Source organism: Podarcis cretensis, assembly GCF_951804945.1.
Source record: "Podarcis cretensis genome assembly, chromosome: 1".
NCBI lineage: Eukaryota > Metazoa > Chordata > Lepidosauria > Squamata > Lacertidae > Podarcis > Podarcis cretensis.
The window spans coordinates 125,211,150-125,236,294 of NC_137170.1; the positions used below are offsets into that span (position 1 = coordinate 125,211,150).

Genomic DNA, 25,145 nt, shown 5'->3' on the forward strand with positions numbered 1-25,145 from the left:
GAAAATGAACACGGAATGTTCACGTATACATTCTATGTCCAGAATGGAAATCCATTCAGTGAATACGATCAGTATTGTTGTTGCTTTTAGTAGGCAAGTGATATGTAACTGATTGCATCCCATCTCCCATCCAATTAAGAATGAGGTGGAATAATGTAATGGCTATATCATTTCACCACAGTGGGCAGGGAGATGAATAATGCAGTTATTGGCAGGAGATGAAATGCAGAGGAACAGAAAAAGATCTGTGTGTGACAAATACAGACAAGAACGGAAAAACCCCCCTTGCATCCTCATTCTTAAAAAGTGGTGGCATTCAACTAAGTTTTATAAAGAACAGACCCATTGAAATGAATGTACATGGTTACATTATGTACATTCATTTCAATGGGTCTAGTCTGTTTGAAACTTAGATGTTTCCAAAGGTCAAGATTTTTATCCTACACAAACTAAACCTTCTACTAGTTCAAATTAAGCTAGGTTTGCCATCTTTCCAAAAGTGATAATCCAGACAAAAAGGTTGTTGAGCTTTCTTGGCAAAATCTCAACCCAAAAATGAGTTTCTAAGCTATTTTTAATGGAAATCTACACTACCAACATGGCTGCCATGCATCCAGATTTTCCTGGACATTTCAGTGATTTCTGCTGGCATGCTGCTTAAGGGGGCTGGATACTGCTTATGTCCAGAAAATTCCAGATGTATGACAACCCTAAATTAAGCCAGAGCCTCTGCTTTAGGGAGAAAACCCTTCAATACAAGCCCAGACTGTAAATTTGAATTCCCAGACAGGGATGTCCTGGTTTAAGAATACTGATTCAGAAACTGCCTTGTTAGGTGGCCAAAATATTCCCATTCCAATTAAAAAGTGCCTTTTTTAAAATTTCAGCATAGATATCTGAATTCTTTTGGATCTTCTTTCTTTTTTTAATGGTATACTATTCTTTTGTAGAAAACTAAACAAGACGAGATGTGCTTTTCAACATAATTAGAATTTTGTTTCTCAGCCAGCAGATTCCGTAGCTGAACGTTGCCCTTCCTAACCAGGCTAATGAAATTGAATACAACGCGGGTTGGAAATAATTGTGGTTGGGTGTCGTAGAGCATGAAGTTGTTCAAAGAACAGCCGTTGAAGTCTAACTGTCACTACAATTGGTTTTAACAGAGAATCCTTTAACGAGGGCTGAGTATACTATGCAGAAATCCGTGAAAGGAGGGGGGGGCAGTAAAGTTACTGTAGCCAAGGGCAGCTGTAACATTTGGTGCATACATTACTGAACATACGACTTTGTTCAAGTAATTATGCTGCCATTCAATAAAAATGAGTAATTACCTAAGCAATAAATGTCATTTATATGCTTTTCCGTGTCGCACATCTGAATAAATTGGATTCATAAATTTGATTCCTTCTAATAGCATTTCCCCCCCTCCATTCCAATTTTTAAGTCAACATTTTTTTTATTATTAAAAAGAAGCTAATAAAGTAGACTGGTTGACACCTTGAGGGGATAAATTTTATATCCTGTATTCACCACTTGCCAGAATTAAAGGCCTCACTTTTTAAAGGGTGTTACATAAATATTAACAAAACAACAGAGCCCTGAACAATTCGGAGAACAGCATGGTAGTCTTTAGACATTTAGTTACATTGCAAACATAAAACTAGGTGATAATTAAGTTATTATTCAGTATAGTTTTCGGTTGTTATTATATATAAGAAAAATACTATAAAGCTTTTAAAAGGATTAAAAAGAAAGCAGGGGTTTCAAAAACCTGGCTTCCTTCCATATTCCTGTTGAGTTCCTTTATGAAGTGCAGAGGGAATCCTTTTAGTCTCCCACTGTGTGTATCTTATGGATGATGGAAGCAGAAATTCCTCCTTCACACTTTTAAGAAGATCATGACGTTTGCTTGAATTTAATATCAGACTGGAAGTGTAGTGAATTTGGCCAGAACTCAAAGCCTGGAATGAAATGTATTGTTTTAGGGTATAACCTCCGAGTATGGAGAAAACAGACTGAAGTATTTCTTTTCTTTCTCTTCCCTGCTGCCACTGCACTAGGGCAATTGTGGCTGTCCTGCCTGTTGACAGTGGAACGAGCACTTCCTAGTAATAATAATATTATTATAATAATTTATTATTTATACCCTGCCCATCCAGCTGGGTTTCCCCAGCCACTCTGGGCAGCTCCCAACAGATTAAAAACAGAATAAAACATCAAACATCAAAAACTTCCCTAAACAGGGCTGCCTTCAGATGCCTTCTAAAAGTCAGATAGTTGCTTATTTCCTTGACGTTCTACAGAGCGGGTGCCACCACCGAGAAGGCCCTCTGACTGGTTCCCTGTAACCTCATTTCTCGCAGGGAGGGAACCACCAGAAGGCCCTCGGAGCTGGACCTCAGTGTCCAGGCAGAACGATGCGGGTGGAGACGCTCGCAGAAGCTCCTTCCTACGCTGCCACATATCATGGGTAGAAAACGTAGAATTAGGAGGCTCCTGAAGGCCACCTTGCTGAAATGTGCTGAGAATACTCTGACATTTTCCAAACTCTCTTCACTTTCCTTCTTCCATGAAGAATTCAAGACAGGATCAAGGTTATTCAGGACTCCTGAGCAAAGCTATAGCAGGACTGCGATTAACTTTCAAGTAGTTCTATTATCCAGGCTACAGTCTAATGGTCAAAGGCAACTGCATTTTAGAAAAAGGACCTTGCTCCAAGTGTCAGATGAAAAATAAAGATGAACATAAAGATGAAAAATGGCAACATTTCTGGGCCGGAACCATGAAGCGATGTAGAGGTAGGCACTGACTAAAAGTTACCCTGGGGCTGATCGGCAGATCAGTATGCTTATGGGGATCTCAAAGGGCCCAGGAGGGAGCAAGTGAGCAGCAGAGTGGGAAATGGATGTTCTGTTTCAGTATACAAATCACCATCACCCTTCCGAATCTTGTAATAATTTCTAATGCCGCAGAGGGACATAACAGCAGCCATCCATTGCATCCTCCGTGTAAGAGTATCAGGGGGTTGCTCGAGAGCAATCAGGCAAATGCCTTCCCGGTCAGATGTAAAGCCTTGTTATTGGTGCCAAAGAAACCTTCACCATGCAGAGCGCCACTATTTCGTGGCTCGCTCATTCACTGGCAGAATCTGAGAGTGGGCAGTCCTTAAACCTTCCCCAGCAGAGTAGTTTCTTGATGCCCAGTCTGCGCTTCCCCTCTCTGTGCGGAAGCCTTCTGCGCAAGGAGGGCGTGGGTAACGGAGGACCTCTCTCCTCCCTGCTTTGCCCAGGCAAGGTGTCCTGGCACCGCCTCGCATCCCCCGAGCCCTGCAGCCCCTCTCTGCTGGAGGCGTGGTTACTCTCCTCCGCTGAGGAGGTGCTGCTTCCCACGATCTTTGGGGGCTCTCTGTAATCCATCCAGCCTTTCCCCTCTCACCCCTGAGTCAATGGCAGTTCCCTGACACCCTGCAATCTGGACTCTTATATTTATATCAATGATTCACATACCCCCTAGACTTCAAAAGGAATTGTACTGGTGATATTTTGAGTTCTTTAGGTCAAACAGTGGTACAGTGGTACCTCTGGTTGCGAACGGGATCCGTTCCGGAGCCCCGTTCGCAACATGAGCAGAACGCAACCCGCGTCTGCGCATCTGCAGGTGTGCGGGTCGTGATTTGCCGCTTCTGTGCATGCACGTGATGTCATTTTGAGAGCCTGTGCATGTGCGAGCGGCAAAACTCAGAAGTAACCCTATCCGGTACCTCCTGGTCGCCGCAGGACGCAACCTGAAAAGATTTAACCCGAAGTGTCTTTAACCCAAGGCATGACTGTATCTTGGTTGTCGACCTTAATCTGTTCCAGGAGTCCATTCGACTCCTGGAACTGTTCAGAAACCAAGGCATGGCTTCTGATTGGCTGCAGGAGCTTCCTGCACTGAAGCGGAAGCTGCGGAAGCCACGTCGGATGTTTGGCTTCCAAAGAACGTTTGAAAACCAGAACACTTACTCCTGGATTTTTGGCGTTCGGGAATCAAAACGTACGAGTACCAAGGCATTCAAGAACCAAGGTATGACTGTTTTGTTTTTTTCCCCTAGGTGTCCTATATAAGCTATCGCTGCCTTCTGTGGGATAACCTTCCAATAGGTTTGGCATAGCCTTGACTGCTTATTATGAAAGAAGAATGTTTATCCCTGATTCTGGGGCACAAATCCACAAGTCACACCCCTGACTCCCATCCCTTTCAAAATCTTTAAAACAGTATGTAAAAGGGGTGGCAGAGAAGGTAATGGGTCCACACACCCCTCTGGCATTCGTGTATTTCAGTAATTCATTGAGACTCTGCTTTTTGGCTGTTTATCTCACAATTTATACCTGAAGGAGTGTCTCCAATCGTTCAGCCCAGACACTGAGGCCCAGCTCCAAGGGCGTTCTGGCGGTTCCCTCACTGCAAGAAGTGAGGTTACAGAGAACCAGGCAGAGGGCCTTCTCGGTGGTGGTGCCTTCCCTGTGGAATGCCCTCCCATCAGATGTCAAGGAAATTAACAAATATCTTTTGTTAATTTGTTAATTTGTTATTTTAGAAGACATTTGAAGGCAGCCCTGTTTAGGGAAGTTTTTAATGTTGAATGCTTTGTCGTATTTTTAATATTCTGTTGGGAGCTGCCCAGAGTGGCTTGGGAAACCCAGCCAGATGGATGGGGTATAAATAATAAATTATTATTATTATTATTAGTAGTAGTAGTAGTATATCTATTGAAAAATGAGTGTCATTGAAGTGAATGGAGTTTTTTATAATTTTTATTGAAATTCATTGACATAAAATACAATAAGAAACAAACTAGTCTAGAGAATATTAAATAATATTCTGTAATATTATTAATATTAAAAGAATATTAAAATAAGCCAATGGGGTTTAGAGGGCAACAATCCTATTCACACTTACCTGGGAGTCAGTCAATGGGTCTTACTTCTGAGTAGACGCACACAGCATTGCACTGCTCATCTCTTAAATGTAGCCAATAATAGGCATTTATTGTGTATTTTGTCCATTTACCAGAATAGCCTTGGCCTTCCCTAAACATGAAATAATGAAATAGCACCCCTGAGGATATATGTGAACGTTTATAGGGAGATTGTCATTTGAATTTGAAACACTTTCCCAGCACATTACATGCCGCATTTAAAGAAAAATTAAGATTCCCAAGTCTCAAAAATCACATGAGGGGCAAGGAGGTTATTAACCTCATTTACGAAAGCTCCTTGAACAGTCGGTGGAAATGAGTGCAGTGCAATCACTGAAAAGAAGGGGAGGACTATATTTGAAGGGGTGTGTGGAAACAGGTACTCTGGAGAAGGGAGATAATTAGTTTCTTTTTCTTTTTTAAAGGAAGTAGAAGAGAATGTCTCTTTAAAGCCCAATGACTTTGAAAGGCAAAGAGTTTCTTTGGAGGACACCAAAGCAGTGATCCTGGAAAAAGTGGACGGAATCCAGTTTTAAATTTCAATAATCTTACTAGGAGGTTAGGCATACACTTAAGCCAATTTTAAATAAATAAATAAATGTAAAGGACCCCTGGACAGTTAAGTCCAGTCAAAGGCGGCTATGGAGTTGTGGCGCTCATCTCACTTTCAGGCCGAGGGAGTCGGTTTTTGTCCACAGACAGCTTTTCCGGGTCATGTGGCCAGCATGACTAAACCACTTCTGGCGCAAAGGAACACCGTGATGGAAACCAGAGCACGTGGAAACACTGTTTACCTTCCCGCTGCAGCGGTACCTATTTATCTACTTGCACCGGTGTGCTTTCAAACTGCTAGGTTGGCAGAAGCTGGGACAGAGCAATAGGAGCTCACCCTGTTGCGGGGATTTGAACCGCTGACCTTCTGATCGGCAAGCCCAAGAGGCTCAGCGGTTTAGACCACAGCACCACCCACATCCCATTTGAAATAAATATGGTGTGCCATAAAATCTTCTGTAGTGTTGATTAGACTGCACAAATATGTCAATTTCAGATCCTCTATTTTTTTCTTGTTTTTCCAATCTTAAATTCTGTTCACCACCAGTCTGCATTTTATTTTTTAAAAAGAGTCATCACAAGCATTTGCCAGAGTTTTAGAATGTGTTTCTAACTTGCACAACCTTGTACACAAAGTTGCATGTATTTTTGCAAGCAATTTCCCTTTATAATGCACGTTCTAAGGTTTTTACGAAAGTATAGAAATTTTATTCACACTTTATTTACCCTAATATATCGATTTCTGCACACATTTTTGTTGGAAATGTATTTGGAGAAGTGGGAATTTCAAAGCTTAGCTGCATTTTGGGTCTGGTATTGTTTCAGTAAGTATGAGATAAGTTTTCTCTAAAACATGTGAAAATTTAGCAGTTAAGCAGTATATAAATTTAACAACAAGAGAACCAAACAAATTTCTCATCCCATCCCTACACATTTACTTGCCATTAAATATCAATGTTTGATGCAGCCTACTCCTATTTAAATGTACTTAGTCTGCACCCATAACAGCACAATCCTATATATTCAGAAGTCAGTTCTGTTGAGTTCAGGTTAAGTAGGTATATGCGGAATTGGTGAAGAACCAATGGTGGAAATCTAACACCCAATGTAAGTTGAACTTTATTATTTCCATAAACTAGAGAGGATGATATCCACAGACAAATGCCAATCAAAGGATTGGTGCCACTGGACAGAATCACTACATGATCTAAAGGTAAAGGTAAAGGTACCCCTGACCGTTAGGTCCAGTCACGGACGACTCTGGGGTTGCGGTGCTCATCTCTCTTTACTGGCCGAGGGAGCAAGCGTACGGCTTCTGGGTCATGTGGCCAGCATGACTAAGCTGCTTCTGGCAAACCAGAGCAGTGCACGGAAACACCGTTTACCTTCCCGCCAGAACGGTACCTATTTATCTACTTGCCTTTTGATGCTTTTGAACTGCTAGGTTGGCAAGAGCTCACCCCGTCGCGGGAACTCGAACCGCCGACCTTCTGATCAGCAAGCCCTAGGCTCTGTGGTTTAGACCACAGCTCCACCTGCGTTCCCCCAAACGGTCCATTTTAGAGCCAGTTACCTGCTGAATTTCTGGCCAGCCTTACTTAGATTAACTGTGATTGAGCTGCATTTTCAAGCTATGTCCTCCACCCTTGCAGATGGACGATATAACAGGGTACCATATGAAGACAGACTCTGTATATGTGGGCAACTGCACGTAGAATACATATTGCACTATTTATTATATTGCCCATGATACATTGGACCCAAGAAGCAATTACTCACCTTAGCATCCATACAGGAAAGATGTCTCTCCCCGGCAGAAAAGGTCCTATGGCTTCTTAGCAATGTAAAGTCACCCCTTTTGCTTTGGCGGCCAAAAAGATCAGAAAGAAGACCCAAGACAATATAGCAGTGAACTGTAAGGGAGATGCGGTGATTGAAATAGAGATCATTATTTCTGATCGTGACACCCCTTTTGCTTGTATTTATTTTTGATTCAGATTTGTCATGGCCGATGTCTACTACAATAAAGTTATTAGGATTGGGTATGTGAGTGGCGCTGTGGGTTAAACCACAGAGCCTAGGACTTGCCGATCAGAAGGTCGGCAGTTTGAATCCCCGCAACGGGGTGAGCTCCGTTGCTCGGTCCCTGATCCTGCCAACTTAGCAGTTTGAAAGCACATCAAAGTGCAAGTAGATAAATAGGTACCGCTTCAGCGGGAAGGTAAACGGAGTTTCTGTGTGCTGCTCTGGTTCGCCAGAAGCGGCTTAGTCATGCTGGCCACATGACCCGGAAGCTGTACGCCGGTTCCCTCGGCCAATAAAGCGAGATGAGCGCCACAACCCCAGAGTAGACCACGACTGGACCATATGGTCAGGGGTCCCTTTACCTTTTATGCAATTGCAGCCTAGAAGGGCTCAAGTGAATCATGCCCATTGACTTTATGTTTGCATATCATGTAAAAAAATATGACATTTTTGGGCACGCTCCAACTAAAGTGAATCATAGGTTTATCTCTCCCCCAAATGCCTTAATCCTGAAGCTTTTTTGTTGTTGTTCTTTGAATGTGGCTGCATGGCAAGAGGAAGGTTCATTGAATGGTTAAGTGCAAATAAGGATTTAATATCAAAAGATAGGTGTTTACAGCCCCCTAACTATGGAAGGAAATAACCAGCCAGGGAGATCACACGAGAGCTCATGCCATATTATCCACCTCTGCAGATGTTTCCACCCGAGTTTTGGGTACCTAAGGAAAAGTTCGCCCTCTGTATAATTAAAAAATGTTTTGCAAAATCAACATTAAAAAGCAATAAAAATGAAGGGAAAGGTGTTTAATCAAAGTAATCACCCACAAGAGAGCGATCAGGAAACTTGTATCAAGCCATGCAGGGTTCTTTAAACCATTTGATACAGATGCATAATCTGACAGTTATTCACAATGAGCATTTAGATTCGCGATGGCCAGGTGTGGTTGTTTTACTGAGGTGGGAGAATCAGGAGACAAAAATCTCTTGCTCCCCCTTAGAAAAAGGGGATAATCCCTATGTATGTACACTTTCCTGCTGGCCTGGGATTGTGTGCTTCTGAATGTACAGGGGAGCTTAACTCAGACCCTCCAAGTGTCCCTATTTTCCAGGGGGCAGTCCCGGATTTACAGAAGCCATCCCAGTTTCTGATTTGATCCCACAATATCCTGCTTTCCCTTAGGACATCCCTATTTTCACCAGAAAAAATGTTGGAGGGTATGAAGTTATGTGACCCCACAGCCAAGGAAATAAGTAACCACACAAACTATAGAAGTCATCTGAAGGCAGCCCTGTATAGGGAAGGTTTCTTTTAATAAAAAACATTTAATGTTTTATTATGTTTTTATATATGTTGAAAGGCACCCAGAGTGGCTGGGGCAACCCAGGCAGATGGGTAGGGTAATAATAATAATAATAATAATAATAATAATAATAATGGAATAGGATGTCCCCATTTTGAGAAATGTTGGGTGGTATTCTGGGGAAGCATCAATAGGATGAAACTACCACTTGCTGCCAGACTCATTCAAGCAGGCAACTGAAACTTTAAAAGTGGGTGGACTGAGCTTACAGGGGGCTGTAAGACTTGAGAAAGGAATTGATCAAAAGTCATAGCTAGTAAAATATAACAAGGAAGGAAAACTCCAGGGGCAGAGAGCAAGCTCTTACAGTCATACCTTGTAAGTTGAATGGAATCTGTTCTGGAAGTCCGTTCGACTTCCAAAACGTTCAAAAACCAAATTGCAGCTTCTGATTGGCTGCAGGAAGATCCTGCAGCCAATCAGAAGCCACGGAAGCCCCGCCAGACATTCAGGTTCCAAAAGAATGTTTGCAGACAGGAACAATTGCTTCTGGGTTTGTGGCGTTCAGGAGCCAAAACATCCACGTTCCAGGGGGTTCTGGATCCAACGTATGACTGTATAGGCAAGCTCCCTCCAATCTAATAGCCAAAACAGGCCACATGGTCAGGAGCAACTGCTTCCTTCTTTCAGAAGAAAGCTACAAGAGACTTCTTCATTGGTATGGAGTGACCCCAGTTCCAGCTAATGGGTTGGGAGAGACCTGATAAAAGCTAGTTGCATTTTCATTGCAAATCATTACTCAAATCAATTCAGCTGTATGTGTTTGTGAGACAGACAGAGAGAGAGAATAAAAGAATGACGGAGAACAGAAACAATTGTGTAACATTTCATGGAAGTTTTAGTTGAATCTAAATTATTAGACTGGAAAAACTATGTGTTATTTTTCTCCCCCTTGAATTTATGCATAGTTAAACAGCCTTTCAGATATGTGGGGGGGGGGGGGCTTTCTTTCTTTTTGCTTCATCTAACGTTCCCATCATAATCCTTTGAAAATGCAGCCTTGATAAAACTAAAGGAAAAAAGCAGGGAGGGAACCTCACAATTCCGTACAAATAGTTGCAAGCTGTGTGACGCCTGCTTTTTATCTGCATGGTGCCTGAAGATCAGAGGATTACTCCTAATTAGTGAATAAGTTAAATCATAAAATATACTGCAATGAAGGTTCACACTGCCTTAATTGTACACCTGAAAAGCTTCCTTGTTTTTTTTAAGTACTTTCATATTAGAAGTTGACTGTTTTTATGTATCTTCAGTGTAGATCACCTTGAGATGGTTGTTTAGAAGGCAATGAATAAATCAACGAGAAGGAAGGGGAAAGGAAAACAGAAAATGTTTTTGTGAAAAGCACTCTACTTTTGGATCATCCCACCTGATTACTGCTTCTACATATAGGTTCTGCAAGATCTCTCCCATGACACAGGAGAAGCAGAGGGCAAGATGGCAGACCCTCCAGGTGTCCCTCTTTTCCAGGGATGTCCCTGATTTAGAGAAGCCATCATAGTTTCTGATTTGATCCTGGAATGTCCCACTTTTCCTTGTTGTTGTTTAGTCGTTTACTCATGTCCGACTCTTCGTGACCCCATGGACCAGAGCACGCCAGGCACTCCTGTCTTCCACTGCCTCCCTCAGTAGGGTCAAACTCATGCTGGTAGCTTCGAGAACACTATCCAACCATCTCATCCTCTGTCGTCCCCTTCTCCTTGTGCCCTCAATCTTTCCCAACATCAGGGTCTTTTCCAGGGAGTCTTCTCTTCTCATGAGGCGGCCAAAGTACTGGAGCCTCAGCTTCAGGTTCTGTCCTTCCAGTGAGCACTCAGGGTTGATTTCCTTCAGAATGGATAGGTTTGATCTAAAGATGGGGGATACATAGGGCTGTATCCAGAGCTTTTTTTCCAGCCAGAATGTGCTGGAATTCAGTTCCAGCATGTCTCAGGTGGGTGTCATTGCCATTGCAATAGAACAAGGGGGTCTCCTGGTCAGTTCTGGCACCTCTTTTCCTAGAAAAAACAGCACTAACTGTATCCAAAGTAAGCTAAGTAACTGCTTGTGCAAGTAGAATTTCTTTTGTCCTCCTTCCCCCCCCCCCTGCACTCTATAAAACTGTTCTGGGGGTTCCTCAACCCCCCAAAAGAAATTTGGAGATGGTGCGGGGGAAGGAGGAGAAAAAATCCACCCAACTATCCACGAAAGTCAGCAGTCTTAACTACCAGCGAAACTCAGCAAGTTCCATTGAACTCAGTGAGGCTTACCTCACTGAACTCAGTGAGGATTGCCTTGCTTAGGGAGTCATTTGCTATTCTACGTTTTATAATGAAGCTACATGAGTTGAGCTCTGCAAAGAAACTAACAAGCATCTAAATGAAGGCAAGGTGATTCATAAAGACTCAGTCAAGTCGCAAGTACAAAATAGATTCCTGAGTGTTTTTATAGCTGGTTGAAATTATGCAAGTTTATTCTGTAAGCAAAGTGATTATTTGTCTCCAGGATGTTACAGCCTGATCTGGAGAAAAAGGAAAAGGTAAACAACTCCCACCTGTTTTGCCACAGAAATTGTCTCTTACGGATAACTTCCACTCCCTGCCCTGAAAAAAGAACAACAATCTTCCTTACTGAATGCTTAATGTGACTGAAAGGATTAAATAATAATCACCAGGGGAAAAACTAATCTATCAAATCATTAGCAGGAAGGTGAAGTGACTAACCTATAAGTAAAGTAAAATAATGAAATGTAAACACAAGCTGGAAAAAAAATGATGGTTTAACATTGAGAGACACTTTTTGAGAAATGTTTCACAGAAGAAGCACCCCACTTTCATTCTTTTCTGGGTGTAGGGAAGACTGCAAAATTGATCAAATATACTTGCCCATTTAGAGTGAGGGCAGGGAGCATTATCTTATAAATTGGCTTTGCAATATTGCCAGAAGTTTGACTCTGATTGGCTACATAGCACAGTGTCATCATCAAACTCTGTGATCCCTGGTTTGCTGGGATCTCGTGCACCCGGAAAGAGAAGCCATGGTTTCATTGAAAAGGCAGTTAACAGCCAGCAGAAATGACAAGCACATTTTTCTCACTGAAAATGTTCTATGGCAGCCTAGGAGAAAATGCATCTGAATAGAATAGAGATAATCAGTTTGTAACAAGCAACTGATAGATCTAATGGCTAGTCGGTTTATAACAAGCTTGTGATGTGGTTTTTGTAAAAGAAAGAAAAATGATAGATGCTCTCCTCACCCACCCACGTATGGCTGTACCTACATAAAATGTCCAGGAATGATGGGAGTTGTAGTTGAGCAATGTCTGAAGGCAGAAATATTCCCTACACCTGCCCTATTGTCAGGGACTGGGCAGAGGCAGAATGGTGGAGACCATAGCTCTCAACTTACAGATTTGAAAATAAGGGACCAGCAGCCTCGAAAATAAGGGATCAGCAGCCAAAATAAGGGATTTTCCAAGCACAGGTATGTTCAACTTCTGAGCCCCTCCAAGCCAAAGGCAGAAAGCCCAGCCAGCAGCCAAACGAAGCCTCAAGCAGTGGGGATGCAGCAAGGAAAACCACCGTCACCTCTCCGCTGGGAAGCGCTGAGCAAAGGTGAGTCCCCAGGCAACACGGCTGGGCACAAGGCATGCAAGCTCCACCCCCCAGTCATCTTAGACTCCTTATTGGGTGAGCAATGCAGCCAAGCAACACAGCTGGAGCCTCCCTCCTCCCTGGCTGGCAGGGAGGGAAGGAGAGGAGCTGCTTCCTTTGAAATCTGGGAAATTTAAGGGACATCATCAATAAGGGACAGCAGCGGGACATGGTACTGGGATAAGGGAGTTTCCCGTCAAATAAGGGACCATTGACAGCTATGGTGGAGACCGCCTCCCCATCCTGACCCTTCCAGGGAGGAAGAGGAAGAGGAAGACAGTATAGATTTACAGCAGGGGTTTGAGGGAGGTCACAGCTCAGAGGAAGATGAGGGGGGGGAAGTTGGGAAATAATGGGAGAGGAGGAGGAGGAGGCAGAGCCAGAGCAGCTGGCTGACACATTATCACTAGAAAGCATTCCAGACCCACCATCTCCCAGAACCCGGCAAGCCTTAAAAGTAGGAGAGCAAAGAGCTTGGAGACAGATGGCGCTAAGCAGAAACCGTAAAGGGAGTGGTGCTGTTGACGAATGAGGAGGTGGGAGAAAGGGGGTTGGAGATTTCCTCGGGACAATGTCATTATTCAGAGATTCAGGGGGCTAGCCGTTTTGTTTTTTTTTATAATAATTTTTATTAATTTTCCAATTTTAAAACAAAGCAACAACAACAACATAAAGGCATCAACCAATACAAACAAACACACAAATATAGATTCTTAACCTCCTTTTCATAAGCCTCCTTTCTCGGACTTCCCCATATCTCACCCTTTTTGCATCCTTATTTTACAGTTTTTCAGCAACCCTTTTAGCCAATTAAATTTAAATTTATTAAATTTCTCAATTTCACCTTAAGTCATCAAACATTTTCAGCTGTAATTCTGCATCTTCCTTCCCCTTGACATTTTAACACTGATCAATATTGTAACAGTTCTTAAGGTAAGCTTTAAACTTCTTCCAATCTTCCTCCACCGTCTCTTTCTCTTGGTCACGGATTCTGCCAGTCATTTCTGCCAATCCCATAAAGTCAATCACTTTCGTCTGCCATTCTTCCAGTGTGGGGAGTTCTTGTGTCTTCCAATACTTTGCTAGAAGGATCCTTGCTGCTGTAGTGGCGTACATAAAAAAAGTCCTATCCTTCCTTGACACCAATTGGCCGACCATGCCCAAGAGAAATGCCTCTGGTTTCTTGTGAAAAGTACATTTAAGTACCTTCTTAATTTCATTATAAATCATTTCCCAGAAGGCTTTAATCTTTGGGCAGGTCCACCAAAGGTGAAAGAAGGTACCTTCAGTTTCATTACATTTCCAACATTTATTATTGGGCAGATGATAAATCTTCGCAAGCTTAACTGGGGTCATGTACCACTAGTAAATCATTTTCATAATATTTTCTCTTAGGGCATTACATGCCGTGAATTTAATAACGGTGGTCCATAACTGTTCCCAGTCAGCAAACATGTCATGTCCAACGTCCTGTGCCCATTTAATCATAGCTGATTTAACTGTCTCATCTATTGTATTCCACTTCAGCAACAAATTGTACATTCTTGATACATTCTTAGTATTGGGTTCTAGCAATTCTGTTTCCAATTTCGATTTCTCCACCTGGAAGCCAATTTTCCTGTCTTGTTTAAAAGTTTCCATTATTTGGTAATAATGAAGCCAATCTCGCACCTTGGGCTTTAATTTCTCAAAGCTCTGTAGTTTAAATTCACCGCTTTCTTGTTCTAAAATTTCAGAGTATTTTGGCCATTTGGGTTCCATATTGAGTTTCTTCACCTCCTTAGCCTCCATAGGTGATACCCACCTAGGAGTTTTATTTTCCAACAAATCCTTGTACCAAATCCAAACATTATATAATGCTTTCCTAACAATGGTTTTTCCTAATGGTTTTTAAAACCCTTATGAACTTTAACCTTGTCGTACCATAAATATGCATGCCAACCAAACCTATTGTCAAATCCTTCCAAATCCAGAATGTCTGCATTCTCAAGAAGTAGCCAGTCTTTCAACCAGCAGAAAGCTGCCGATTCATAGTACAGTCTCAAATCCGGCAGGGCAAACCCCCCTCTTTCTTTTACATCAGTAAGTATCTTAAATTTTATTCTGGGCTTTTTGCCCTGCCAGATAAATTTAGATATATCTTTCTGCCACTTCTTGAAACAATCCAGTTTATCCACGATTTGTAACGTTTGAAACAAAAATAACATTCAAGACAATACATTCATTTTAATCACTGCAATTCGGCCTAACAAGGAAAGCTTCAAATTCGACCATATTTCTAGATCTTTCTTTACCTCTGTCCAGCATTTGTCATAATTGTCTTTAAATAAGTTCACATTTTTAGATGTCATATTAATCCCCAAATATTTTACTTTCTTTGCCACCATTAACCCAGTTTCATTTTGGAATCTCTCTCTTTCAACATTTGTTAGATTTTTTTCCAGAACTTTAGTTTTTTGTTTGTTTAACTTAAATCCTGCCACCTGGACAAAGAATTGAATTAACTCTAAAACTCTTTTTGTACTAGTGTCTGGCTCTTGTAGCGTCAATACTAGGTCATCTGCAAATGCCTTCAATTTATAATGTTTAGCTCCGACCTGAACTCCTTTTACCAGCTGGTCCCCCCTAGCCGTGTTGATCTGTCACAGTCATAATAAATAACAAGATGAAAGATGAAAAAATCTTTTTAAATAATTCCAGTGGCACCTTAAAGATCAACTAAATATAAGCTTTCAAGGTATGAGCTTTCGTGTGTAATACACACTTTGTCAGATACTCTGAAGCAGAGGTCGCTTCAACCTTATAACTGTTGATGACTGTTATGGCAGTTGGTTCCACAGGGAAGGGCAGGGGATTTTTAAAGGGATAGATGACCAAAATTAGCTTTAGTATGTATAATGGGACATGACTCCAATATCTCTATTCAGACCAGGTCTCTCCATAGTTTTTAGTTTTAAGAATTTTAGTTTTAATAAATACCAAACTAAAAACTATGGAGAGACCTGGTCTGAATAGAGATATTGGATTCATGTCCCATTATACATACTGAAGCTAATTTGTGGAACCAGCTGCCATAACAGTCATCAACAGTTATAAGGTTGACGCAACCTCTGCTTCAGAGCATCTGACGAAGTGTGTATTACACACGAAAGCTCATCCCTTGAAAGCTTATATTTAGTTGATCTTAAAGGTGCCACTGGAATTATTTAAAAAGATTTTTTCATCTTTCACCTTGTTATTTATTCTGATTATTTAGAGAGTCTGCATTCCCAAGCCTCTCTCTGTGAATATTTAAGAAAAACAGATGGTAAGGACTTTTCCTTGTCTTGTCCATTCCTCGCAACCTGTCGTGGGGGTTGGTTTCTCAACCACCTGGCACCTATACTGGTAATAAGAACATAAGGCAAGACTGCTGGATCAAGCCAATGAATAGTAGCTGTTGGTGGCCTTCTCCATGATTTTGTCTAATCCACTTTGAAAAATCCACTTTGAAAGCCATCCCTGTTGGTAACTATCACTGATTCCTTCCCTCCATAGTTTAACCATACAGTGCCTGAAAAAGTATTTCCTTTTATCTATCCTGTGACATAGCCATTCATGTTACACAGGAGACCTAACAAAGCAGGGGAAACCTGAAGAGTAATTTAGTAATTTGTTTCTCTCTCAGCAAGGACAAAAGGTAAACCTTACAGGCCTCACACTTACAGCATTCGCCCTCAGAGGACAAATTGGGAAACCAGAGTGATAAATGTAGACGTTCACCTCTTGAAACACCCCACATTTCTCTCACTGCAAAGGAAACGTGCCAACGGTAAGGAAACAAGAGCCTTTTTTTTAAAGAAAAAAAATCTGTATAGTGATCCCCTGTGAAAATTAACTAATAAAAAGGGACATTTGCAAAGTCTGAAGCTCATTTCACATATTCTTTCATTTCTTCCTTGTTTTTAATGGCATGTCAGAAGTAAATTAAATTTACATTTGTGGAAGCCCAGGGGTTCCTCACAGTCAAAGGAAAGCAAATGAGTACTTGATAACCTCGCTTACTTACTGAATGGCAGGCGACTGTGAAACACATTAGCCAGCTGCCATGATGGCTATTCCCTCCAGAAAGAATGTGCATCAGATTCTGTATAGATAGATACACAAGGAGGTATTGTCTTCAAGACAATAATCATGCTTACGGACATAAAATCACCACCAATTTTTGCAGATTCATGAGGGGAACACAAACGTAGCTATTGTGAGAGTGCTTAGATGGCCGAATTGTTGCTACCTGGCCAGTTTGAACTGTCATAGTGTGACAGGGCTGCTGAGTGCAGTGATGGCCAGAATAAATAGATGGAGAGTGGACCTGAGTGAAGCCTGCTGCCCTCAGGTCCGCTCCCCAAGCCATGCCCCCTAGGTTGCCACAGATTGGCCAGTTTGAATGAGTGGGCCTGGCAGGAACCCGTGAGCCTCTGCTGCAGCCGAGGAGACGCGACAGTGGCCTGGAAAATGGTACAGCACAGTGGGGCATTGTGGAAGAAGAAGAAGAAGAGGAGGAGGAGTTTGGATTTGATATCCCACTTTATCACTACCCTAAGGAGTCTCAAAGCGGCTAACAATCTCCTTTCCCTTCCTCCCCCACAACAAACACTCTGTGAGGTGAGTGAGGCTGAGAGACTTCAGAGAAGTGTGACTCACCCAAGGTCACCCAGGAGCTGCATGTGGAGGAGCGGAGAAGCGAACCTGGTTCACCAGATTACGAGTCCACCTCCCTTAACCACATACCACACTGGCATTGTGGAGTCCAGTAAGTGGCCACTGCGGTCTTTTCCTTACAAGTGCAAGTATTACGTGCTAGCAAACATAACTTGCAGTTCCAATGAATGCTTTTCTCTCTCTCTTTGTTTTTCTGTATTTTTTTAATTTTAATTTTATTACTTTTTTACTAAGGTCTTTCAACGCACAGCAACACCATACAGGTAAATAACGAAATAGCCCACCCCACCCAAGAAACTGGTGTTTAGGCAATAACTGTCAAAGAGCATATGTTCTTATCTCAAATATTTCTTTTTTCTTTAAAAAAGTTTGTATTGAAGATTTTCTTGTGTTGCAAAATAAAATACATATAGCGCCTCCACTTTCAATTTATCAAGACTTTTTTCACAGTATCTGTTAATGTTCAGTATGAGACATTTAATGTCATGGACATCTTACTGCTGGGGAAAAAGAAGGGGGAAAGAAAGAGGGGAAAGAGATGGGGTATTGTTCTATCGTTCTATTGCAAAGTGTTAGTGTGGGGGTTTGTGTCAGCATCATGTGGGTAGGCCCTTTACTGTATTTAGATATTTACTTATCTTGATTGGCATTTGCGAGGGGTCGGAGAATCCAGTGCTCTGTGGGTTGTGTTCAGCTGGTTGCAGTGTGGCTTGTGTGTGTGTGTGTGTGTGTGTGTGCATGTGCGTGCAGGGGGTGTTGTTGTTGGGCCAGGTTAGCCATATTTCCCTGACATTTCCAACATTGCACGTACTTCCATGTCAAAGCAAGGAAATAAAAATGGACCGAACATGACAGTTCTATTTTGCACACCTCATTATGCAAAACTGGAGTGGGTGCTGTAAGATAGGTTTCGCTTCCAAAGATAGGTGTAACTGGGAACATTTCACGATGCAGTAATTGGCTAGCCACGGACCATGCCAGAAATGGTAGTGGGTAGGATCAGAGATACTTCCCCCTCTTTGTTGCCCACCCCCCTTTCCCTGCAAGAGATGGTACCACTCAGGTTTGTCCATCCAATGGTGCTAGATTTAGGGCAGTGTGGGCAGTTCTCCCTCACAGGGTGTCAAACCATGGGGGTGCAAATTAACTGAGAAGATCTATCACTGAGAAGATTCCTTTGGAGGCACCAAATTTTGACTCAGGGTGACATACGGTGGTACCTCTGGTTGCGAACGGGATCTGTTCTGGAGGCCCGTTCGCAACCTGAAAAGAACACAACCCACGTCCGCGCATGCACGGGTTGCAATTTGCTGCTTCTGCACATGCATGTGACGTCATTTTGCGCGCCTATGCATTCACGAGCAGCGAAACCCGGAAGTAACCCATTCCGGTACTTCCGGGTCACCGAGGGATACAACCTGAAAACGCTCAACCTAAAGCAAACATAACATGAGGTATGACTGTACAGTGGTATCTCGGGTTACATATGCTTCAGGTTACATACGCTTCAGGTTACAGACTCCGCTAACCCAGAAATATTACCTCGGGTTAAGAACTTTTCTTCAGGATGAGAACAGAAATCGTGCTCTGGTGGTGCAGTGGCAGCAGGAGGCCCCATTAGCTAAAGTGGTGCTTCAGGTTAAGAACAATTTCAGGTTAAGAACGGACCTCCAGAACGAATTAAGTACTTAACCCGAGGTACCACTGTACTACCGAAGATTACCAAAGTTCGTATACCCCATCGCCTCTGCTACTAATGAGTTCCAGTTCTCCATTCTGACACTTGCTCCTTCTTCCTCTCCTAACAGGTGAGAATATGTGGAAGGAGTCATTCTTCATTTCTCAGCTGGGAAAGGAATAATTTAATAAATAGGAGGGTTATAGAAATAAAGCTGGGGTAATAGGGATCTGTTGGATTATCATTGATTGTTGTTTTCTCTTCTAGGGTGGTTAGTTTTGTGAGCATTCTTATTCATTGAGTCAAATTAATTTTTTTCTCTGTCCTTTTTCAAAATTGAAGATGTATCTCATTCTTTTATTTGCTTCCCACCTTGTGCAGCATAACAGCCTACTTGTCTTATGGGGAAGTGCTGTAGTCTCTTCCGTTTTGACAAAGTGATAATCTTGGCAAGCTTCGAGTTGCAAGCGGCTGATGCAGAAAGCTCAATTTGAACCTTGTTCTTCATCTCCTCCCAATGTGCAAGGATGGAAATCTTTCATTTTCTGAAAAGTATGCTTCATTCCCACCAGGTCCCCGAGGGGCTATTTTATTGACACTTGCCTTACAGTAAAAAACGTAACTTTTTCCTGGGCAATTTAAACAGGTGCCAATGGCTGTATATATCTTAGGAGACGGCTCACAATGTTGGTTCAGTCTCTTTCAACAGGGTGTCATAGTGAATGATGTGCCAGGGCTCCTAGTCATTTAAAGGCCTGTGGATGTCATCCACTTGAGAGATACCATCCAGCAGATGTTAGTCACGACTGAAACTGACTGAAATTGACAGCACTGAGTTACCAGAACTTAGAACTAAGTCCTCTGCCATTGCTTTCAGCGAGACTCACATTGCAATCCTAACCCCATCTACTCAGAAGTGAGTCCTATTGAATTCATTGGGGCTTACTCTCAGATATGTGGGATTAGGGTTGCAGCCAAGACATTCCACTCACAACGCCATGTGACATTGTGAAGTCGCCGCTGGTTATTGAGGGTGCTGAGCCCCCTCTTTGAAAACTTTGGGGGGGACCAAAGTGCCTTCACCCCCCAGGACCCGATGCAACTGCTCCACATAGTACACATGGAGAATGAAGAAGCCTGGAAAACCCAAAATAAATAGATGTGTTGAATTTTTCAGTTTTCAAATTCCAAAAATGAGGGGTGCTAAAAAGTTGTAACATCACTGGGAAATTGAAAAGGTAGTTTGGTTAACTGAATATAATTTGGTTTTGCTTGGTGAGTGTGCAAAATGTGTGTAAAATTGCGTAGAATTAATTAAAAATGATTGTCAAGTACTTGCAGTTATATTATATATTAATATTAATATTTATTATTATTATTATTATTATTATTATTATTTAGGATTATCTGACATTTTCAGATGGTAGAATTAAAATCCTTTGGTTCTTCATCAGACGTAGACTTACCAAGCTAAATGTTCTCCAATCACAAAAATAATAGCAGATTTGAGTCCCCGACACCCAAAAATATATTATTAAGACCCCTCAGTGAAGACATCTGCAAAAAATAAGCTTCACCCCTAAAATGGCAACCCCAGTGTATCCAACCAAGATGTCTAATGTGTCACAGAACAGTAAACCCTGCTTGAAATTCTACGCCCGCACTGATTGAATTAGGCTGGAACAATATCAGTTTTTATTAAACCCGCCCACCCCTGCTGTTGTCTTCTGACTTCAGCAGTCTCCCCAAAACATCACCTCGCTATGCTCCATGTGAACGTTTAATATAACCCAGCGGTGGGCAGCCTTTCATTTTTCTGCTCTTCCCGTTTCCTTCGTTGGCGTGATGCAGATTGATTTGCCCTGCTCCTCTGGCCAGTCCCTTGCTCCCCATTTGCCTGTTGACAGGTTTTTATGAAGGACAGTAAGTGCACAGTTGCCAGCCTCTTTTATGAGTTCATCTGTAACGCCGCGCCATGTGTGCCCTCCCTGTTGTGAGCTTGTTTACTGCAGTTTCAGACTCTGCCAGGAAAAAAAAGGTGAAGGTTATTTTATGGTTGTGCAGATGATTGCCTCACACTTGGTACTGTCTGTAATGTCCCTTGATCCCCCTTATAGCTTTCTGAAATATTCTTATCCTGTGGTTCTTGATGTCTTCCTGTGCTGTTAGCACTTAGCCATCTGCCGCTTTTTTTTTTTTTTTTTTTTTACTTCTGCAGTAGGGAATGAGCCATCCTGCAAGTTTCATTTAAGCCTTTTCCATTCATGTGCTTTCTCCACTTCTGTTTTTTGGGGGGAAGGTGGGGGTGAGGAGGTTCACACTCTTAGGACAACACCATCTCCTAACCAAGGAGGCTGGTTCATTATGGCAGATGGCGCACTGCCCACTGACCTCACTCTGCCTTCAGCCAAACCCTACTGGTCTACTTTGTGATCTACAACTAGCTGAAGAGGTGGCAGTGGCTGTTAGTTCCCTCTTTCTGAGTCCCTGAAAAACTCAACAGGGAGGATGGTTCCATCTACTGTTGGCCTCTCAACCTACTGCCATACCAGTTGCAATGGGCACCACCTGCCACTGTCTACTAATGATGACAAAGAAGAACTATTAAGCAGAAACTTAGCTCAAGCCACCCAGTAGACCATAAACAAGGTGTGATTGTGTAATGGTGAAACATCTTCATATGCAATGACAAAGTAGCTCAAGTCAACATTATGAAAACATAATTTTAAGGTATTAGAAAAGGATGCTGGATTTTTTTAGTGAGGGGAGAGAATGGGAGTGTAAAGACAATTGAGTTGATGAGAAGGAAGAGCAGTCCAACTTTACCAGTGACTAATTTGACATATTATCTCTTGATCATGTTTTTACCCTGACATTCCTTGAAGGTGCTAAGGGCAGTATACACAGAATTCTTCTTATAAATTGAGATAGAAAACAAGGCTATTCTACATGGAGGCTACACACACTGACCAGAAAATGTGTGTATTGGCTGGAGAATGTACAAAATGCAGTCAAGATATGCACATTCCCCAAGGCCATTGGAGATCATGCATAATGGCTGGAGGACATACAACACAGAGTCCAGATATGCACATAGGCCTGTTGGGGATTGTGCAAATGCACAAAAATGCAGTCAGTACATACACATCCCCCAAGGCCTATTGTAGACAACGGTAGGTGCTATCATTAGACTAACTAGGCAGCTGCCTAGAGTGCAGGTCCCAGAGGGGCACAGTGCTGGCCTTGGAGGCCTTGAGCTTTATAATGATTAGTTTTTGTTACAGTTTATAAATTTCTGATAATATTTTACTTTTACATGTTGAAGAATGTTGCGTGTTGAGGTCCCCAGGTCCACCCCAATAACTCACACATCACACAGAAATTTTTGTTTAAGGTTTTTGGCATAATTTTGGCCACAACTTTATTAAAATACAAAAATGTGAGTGGTTGCTTAGGCATTGGTTGCAACTATCTGCCCCCACCATGGGGGACAGACTGACATTCCTCACTCCTGCGAAAGTCAGAAAAGGGGAATACACTTGGGGGTGGCGATGGAGCAGGGAACCTGCCCTCAGCCCTCCCCAAATGCAACCAGGGGCTCTTGCATGGCCCTAGACCCTTGACAGGATGGACAAAAGCAATAGTGAGCCCTTGTATTCCTTTAATGGAATCCCTTTCAGCAGCAGCATTAGAGGGGCAGGCACAGCTAATCCATGCCCCTCAACCAAGCAAACCCTAAACGAATGCCTAACCGCAACCTTACAAGTTGTGACGATTTGCTACGCAGTAGGCAAAAACCAAATGGCCCCAGCCAATCAGCCAGATGGACAAAATTCCTACCGGGCCCCTGCTCCAAGAGCAGACGACCCCATGACAGGCATAGCAAGGTCAAAGCAAACAACCCTAAATATAGGGAGGGACGGGCAATCTGATCCACGGGGCGAAAAGAGGAAGCTCTATGCCTCGTGGAGAGAGTTTTAACATTTCTGGCTGTCAATCAACAAATGGCAACATTAACCTCTTCCCAACAACAAGGGAAACCCAATTACATCAGTGGCTAATGATCAATTAGCCCGCCCCGCAACTTTGGAGTGTCCTGTTGGCCCCCACCACAACATGTGCTCTCCATGAAGGAGAACACACTTTATCATGTTTGAAGTAAATCATACATTAGATTTGTTTTTGAAAACTGAAGTATGCAGTGTTTTTTTGGGGGGGATACAAGTTGTTAGCCTTGCCTAGAATGCAAACTAGCCTGACACTGGCCCTGCTTGTAGAGTATACATATTGGCCTGGAACTGTACACAAATCTCTCTTCATGGACAGACTATGCCAATACCTGTTCAACTTACATTAGCCCTAACAAAAGGATGCTATATGCCTTGTTGGAAAATAGCAAGAAAGGGAGAGGTCATAAGAAGGTTATTCCAAGGACAATGGTCAGAATATCTCATTTGGAAGCCCAATCAAATCCTTTGTTGAGAGAAAGATGTTAACCTATAGAAGGCACTGCCAAGAGAGTTGTTAATGAATATTGCTCTGAGACCTGCAACTTGCAATCAAATTATGTGGCAAGCAACCTGTTCAACTTAAATCTGGCAGATGCAATGAGAATGAAGCAAGCGAACTAGGGAATTCTGTTTATATCACCTATAAAGCAGTCATTACCTATGTTCATAGGGCACCTGGAGAGTTATATTCACACCATATGCTACTTCCTATATTCTTCCTACTGGAAAACACACACACACACACACACACACACACACACACACACACTATTTGAATAGTAAGAGCCTGGAAGAAATTTGAAATGCACCTTAGCCCCATAGCTGTCAACTTTTCCTTTTTCTTGTGAGGAATCCTATTCGGAATAAGGGAATTTCCCTTAAAAAAGGGGAAACGTTGACAGCTATGCTTAGCCCAACTGTGTTTCTTCTGTTACTGCAATATGGAGAAGATGCTTCTACTCTTGCAGAGAGCCCTGGTGTCCTTGGTTGTTTGCAAAAACTATAGGTTAACTTCTATATGAATAATTATGTTTTATGGTTATTAAATCACCCTTAAAATTACCATAGAACACTTTTCTCGGAAATGTTAAATAAAATTGATGATGATGAATCCCTATACAAAGCTGAGATCTGAAAACTAATTCAGATGGATATGCTTAGACTTAAACTTTCACAAGTCTCAAGACAAACCAACCACAACAAGAAACAGAGTGACCATTTGCTGCTGTCCCTCCCCCCCCCCACAACAGGTACCGTATTTTTCGCTCTATAAGATGCCCCAGACCACAAGACGCACCTAGTTTTTGGAGAAGGAAAACAAGGAAAAAAATATTCTGAATCACAGAAGCCAGAACAGCAAGAGGGATCGCTGCACAGTGAAAGCAGCAATCCCTCTTGCTCTTCTGGCTTCTGGGATAGCTGTGAAGCCTGCATTCGCTCCATAAGATGCACACACATTTCCACTTACTTTTTAGGAGGGGAAAGTGAGTCTTATAGAGAAAAAAATATGGTAATTGATAGAAACTAAATGTAGAGGAGCTTACTCTCTGCAATCAACTCTAAACTATAAGTCTTTGTGTGGCCCTGTGCCTGACTGATTGCCAGGTTCCTCCTGGGTATTGGGCCTTGGTTAACCTTTCCATCACAACCGTGGGACCCAGAATTCTCTTAGAAAGTTGAGAAGACATTATCAAAAGCAAGGCAGTTTGATGGGTAGGAGAAGCAGATCTATCTAACTATGAAGTAGCGATTGACAAACTAGGGGTGTCTGTAGGGGTGCAAGGAATTTCACTTCAGTTTGCATTTAAAGGCAAGCCTACTAATTTGCCATATATGAAAAAATATGAGAACTGATACACAGCCAGCCTTGCAAATTTGCAGTTCTTTTTTATAATATTTTTATTAGTTTTCCATGTTTAACATTCCTGTAACATCTGATTTCCATTTACAATATCTTAGCTCTGTTGAGCCATTCGACTTTCCTCTGACCCGTCAACTGTTTTTTTTTAAAATAACTACTTCATCATTGTACACATTTATACCATCTCAATTCTTCATTTCTCTTAATTGTTTTCAACTTTAAATACAAGTAGAAAGGTCCATCAATTAAACGTTGCGAGATTTAACACAGTCCTGCTGGTGTCTTTAAATGTTTACAATAATTTTCTATATATTGAATAAATTTACTCCAGTCTCTCTGGAAAGCTTGGCCACTCTGGTTTTGGA

At 42.1% G+C, this 25,145-nt stretch overlaps 1 long non-coding RNA gene across 1 annotated transcript; it reads right to left on the reverse strand.

The window, feature by feature from the left end:
* Positions 1 to 587: 587 nt before the first annotated feature.
* On the reverse strand, positions 588 to 12,263 carry LOC307220641. Its single transcript, XR_013841016.1, has 3 exons — positions 12,158 to 12,263; positions 11,432 to 11,480; positions 588 to 1,961 (listed from the first exon to the last, which is right to left on the reverse strand). It is a non-coding gene; the product is annotated as an uncharacterized lncRNA (long non-coding RNA).
* Positions 12,264 to 25,145: the final 12,882 nt, after the last annotated feature.